At 33.9% G+C, this 4531-nt stretch overlaps 1 long non-coding RNA gene across 1 annotated transcript; it reads left to right on the top strand.

Moving 5' to 3' along the window:
* Positions 1-2082: 2082 nt before the first annotated feature.
* LOC110008528 (uncharacterized) lies at positions 2083-2741 on the top strand. Its single transcript, XR_002283489.2, has 2 exons — positions 2083-2342; positions 2495-2741. It is a non-coding gene; the product is annotated as an uncharacterized LOC110008528 (long non-coding RNA).
* The last annotated feature ends 1790 nt before the right edge of the window (positions 2742-4531 follow it).

The following is a 4531-nucleotide window of genomic DNA, read 5'->3' as shown; positions in this document are numbered from 1 at the left end:
TAAATCCTACATAATATGGGATTTTCATATATGGGTGATTTTGGATATCACCATATCCAACAAGTGGTAATGGGTATTTTCCTTTTTTTACTAGTAAAAAAGGAAGTTTTCCTATAAAAATTAGAACTTAAAAAAAAACGATTCTCTAAATAAAAGTTGGAATGGGATGATAATAAACATTTTTACTGTGTTTTTGAGAGCACAAAGATCTAATCCGACAGAGTAGCGAGAAAGATCCATTTCGAGAGCACATAGATCATCGAGGGTATGACCCTTAAAAGAGTAGAATGACTTACCATGATTCATATAGCAGACTCCAAATAGTTGAAAAAAAGCTTTAATGATGATGATGATGATAGATCTAATCTTTAAGAAAAGAAAGAAAGTAGAACATTTCACAAAGAAAGCCCAAATTCTACCTCAAAATAAAAGGTAGCAACACAAAGCCCAAATTCTACCTCAAAATAAAAGGTAGCAGCACATTTCTTATTGTGCAAAGGTAAGTTCAATCAATCTAATGAAAATCCCAATTTGCTCGAGGAAAATGATTAAAAAATAAAAACCTTTGAACAATTTCCTTGCACAAATTGGAATGCTATATAGATGAACTTATCAAATAGACAAAATGACGCAAATACCAGAAAGCAATAATAATTTGTTTCTAATAATTAGGGCACAAGGCAAGAATCATCTTCTCATCAACAAAATGAAGGATTAAAAATAAAGCTCTGCCACTCACCGCAAAGCTTAGCTAGTGAAAAAAAAAAGAAGAAAGAATTTTGTAGTGAGTACGAGGAAGTCTTATTAATGGGGGCCAAAATTTTATAATTTTATAATTTTGCATCGGTCTAGATAATTTGTTACAATATACATTATTTGTAGGGCTTGAAATCCTAATTTGTTTTTACAATCATAACAGTCAAGGTCGAGATGATCGATTATAGTGTCTTCCAACCGCAGAACTACAAGTTTCGATGAGTTCTAAGGTAGGGCTTTACTTATAGGACTACAATGCTATCAAAACATTTTCGCTTTGTGAATAAGCGTATAGTATGATACACATGATTTTCAAGAGTCGAGCCTTCACTTTGCTATGATCATGGGTGTTATAGAAAGTATATATTGCCGATGTACTTGTTAGGGAAATAATATTTTGTGACCGGGGCAATCTGTATAGAGCCAAGGCTTTAAACAATCAAAGTAAAGCGCACCTTCAAATAGTGTCGAAAAATGTGGTTTAAAAAATAGAAATCTTTGTGATAGCCTTAAAATATATTTTAAGGCTTGTATAGAGCCTTAAAGTAAAGCGCACCTTCAAATGTGACGGGTGCGGTTTGTATAGAGCCAAGGCGCACCCTCAAATAGTGTCGAGAAATGTGGTTTCAATAATGGAAATCTTTGTGATAGTCTCAAAATATATTTTCATCACTAATTATAAAATTTAAAGCTTATAAAACTTTCAAATCTTGAAAATTGATGGTCCAAAAATGCATTACAAGATGCACTACTTTTAAAACTTGAAATCTATTTTTTTCTCATGTACATCCATCTTGAGGTCGAGATGATCAATTTGAGGATATTTGAGCATCAAAACAACATCTTGTAGTGAAATTTTTGAGGTGAGCCCTAATTTGATTGATTAGAGCCTTGTGTCAACAATATCTTCATATTCTTATCACGTCATGTTGTATGTATATACAATACAATACATACATCAATATAGGTAGAGAGCTCTCCAGTGAAACTTGAGACTATCCGTGACTTTCGCAAATGATGGTGAGCTTAGTCAATGGTTCGAAATGTTATTTTGAGAAATCACCCCCAATCCCTGGTAAAAAATTTCAAACATGCTAGGCATATTCCGATGAGATTGAGTTGTGTTAATTAATAACAGGTAAGAACATGGAACCACCATATTTGCAGAATCTAAAATTAGGAGTCTCCAATTTCTCAGCACATTGAAATGTTCTCCTCTTCTTCCAAATTGGAGAAAATTGGTTATTGGACTTTGAAAAACAAGCCCTTCATTCTCTCAAGCACACGTTTCGTACCGTTGCTATAAATACTTGCCTTCTTGTAAGTTTGTTTTAACTGCCCCTATGAGAGAGAGAGGAGGGGGGAGAGAGAGATGGAGAATAAGGTAATGGCTGTGTTATTGGTGAGGTTAATGGTTATGGCCATGGTAGGAGAAAGAAGTGCATACTGCATTCAGAGGTGTTACAATGATTGCACGAGCCGGGAGGGCTCTTCCGTTCTCGGCGGCATCGGTCATTGCACCGGCTTCTGTGGTGCCAGTGGGAGTCCCCACCGCAAGCCAGATATACCCTTAAAAAGTTTAGAAGGTAGATAACGTCGTTTGCTTTCATGTATCTCTCCCTCTATCACCTCTCCTCTCTCTTTCTCTCCCTTCTCTGAATCAAGCTAAAAATCACAATATTTGCCTTCAGTACTTTCTCTCTCTCTCCATAATCTTATGGCAGTTGTATGAATGCAGATCATCAAGCTCGCTAAAGCATCTAGTGACACAGCCAGAATACCAAACTTGGCTATTGATGGGGGTAATTCTTGGTGGTCGATGGCCGAGTGATTTGGGAGCATGTGGGGGGCCGCTTCTTATATGTAAAAAATTTGAAGGGCGATTTTTTTAATGCGTTGGGCTATTTTTATTCTTATGTTCGTGCAACCCACAAGCTTGAGATTCAACGAGTATCTTGTTTAATGTTGAATTATGCTTTGAGTTATAATTTTCGTTCCTGCTTTCTTTTTTGTTTGAACGTTTTTTAAGACAATTTATTGCTAAAAAAGAGGACTACAAGAGATCTACATCATCGGAAATTAAAATAGAATTACACGTAACTCCTTTTTTTTGGCAGGCCCTGAGCAAGAGAATTAGCCTCCCTCTACATATATATATATATATATATATATATATATATATATATATATATATATATATATATATATATATATATATATATATATTCAAACAGCCAACCATATCCACAACCATCTGTATATAGAGGTGCAATCGCTTGGGTTTAATCTTGATCGGGGACCGGAGTCCAGATTATAGTTAGCAAGTCTCCGTTTAAAACACGATTCTTTCACAAATTCATTATGAACTTCAATGTTTTAAAAGATCTTCAAAAAAATCGTGTTTTTTTATTGGAACCGATATAAATCCACAATTTATCTTTTTCCAAAAATCAATTTTTAAATAAAACTTCTTTCCTATAATTTTTTTTTCTTTATTAACTTAGTATTATTGATGTTTGGTTTAAAGATAAGAATATTAACAGTGGGATTAAATTAAGAATCTCCATTTACGAAAAAAAGTCCAAAAAATTCACTAATGACTTCAAATCTTAAAAGTGTATGACAAATGCAATCGTATTCCACCCAAAAGATAATCAAACAGTCATATATCTCAAAATAATAGGTAGAATTAGGAGAAGAGTAACCTAACAATTTTTTCTTTCTTTAAACTCATTGCATCCTTATAACGAGCAAGAGATGGATTCAATGATACTATAGATTTAGGTAGTTCGAGATTCAGTGCGATATTCGAATTTGTTTAAATATTTTGTTGCTTTTTTTTATGCTTAGAGAAGTTTAAATAATCTTATATTTTATTTTTTATTTCATTGGTGTATTTAACATAGCATTTTGGATGGACCACTACTTTTTGAGGTGGGCCCTAATTTGATTGTTTAGAGCCTCGGCTCCATATAAATTTTTTTCATATATATATATATATATATATAGGTAATTTGACGTTTTTAATGATTTTTTGAGTGTTTCATACCCTTTAATGACATTTTCACAAAAAGAATTGGTACTTCCGAGACTGTATAATGTACCTATCCTTGAAATGTTTCAAACATTATCCACTCCGACAGTAAACCCGAAACCCCCATTTGACGGAGAGTAGGATTATCGTGGTTTCCATTCATACCACTAACACCACCCCACTGACACCTTAAAAAAACTAACTCTTAATCTACTTGAAAAAACATGTAAGGGTCTGTCTTCCCCATTGAATTACCAAAAAAAAAAAAAAAGATCTAGGTTGCCTTTTAAGTGCGCAAAATTAATTTGTTCTCTTTTAATATTCTTCAGCCGAATGCTCCGATTAGAGCATAATGTACATTTTCTCCCTAAAGCATTAGACATTTTGAACTACCAGATCGGTATTTGGAAAAAGGATTTTGAATTCTCAAATGCCATGATTTGAGTATTAAAAGATTGAATGGTCTCAATCCAAATCCAGGGTAATTTTTCTCTGGCAAATCTTTTAAAGTCACCAAGTTGAGTAGGTTCCATCTCTAAAATTTGCATATACTAAAAATGCTACTAATATTGTCTAGCTCGAGGGAGTGAACGCACAATTTTCTAAGCAAAGGGCATAACATTATTTCAATATAAAATGATCCTTGTATGGAGATGTTTCACTCATGGTTGGCCAAGCGGCGCCTTAACCCAATATGACTGAACTACTTAGGCCAACACAAGTCTAGCTAGCTCTCATAAG

This window comes from Amborella trichopoda, chromosome 3 (assembly GCF_054954075.1).
Source record: "Amborella trichopoda isolate Santa Cruz 75 chromosome 3, AtrichopodaSantaCruz75HAP2 v2.0, whole genome shotgun sequence".
NCBI lineage: Eukaryota > Viridiplantae > Streptophyta > Magnoliopsida > Amborellales > Amborellaceae > Amborella > Amborella trichopoda.
This window is presented reverse-complemented; position numbering and strand designations above follow the sequence as displayed.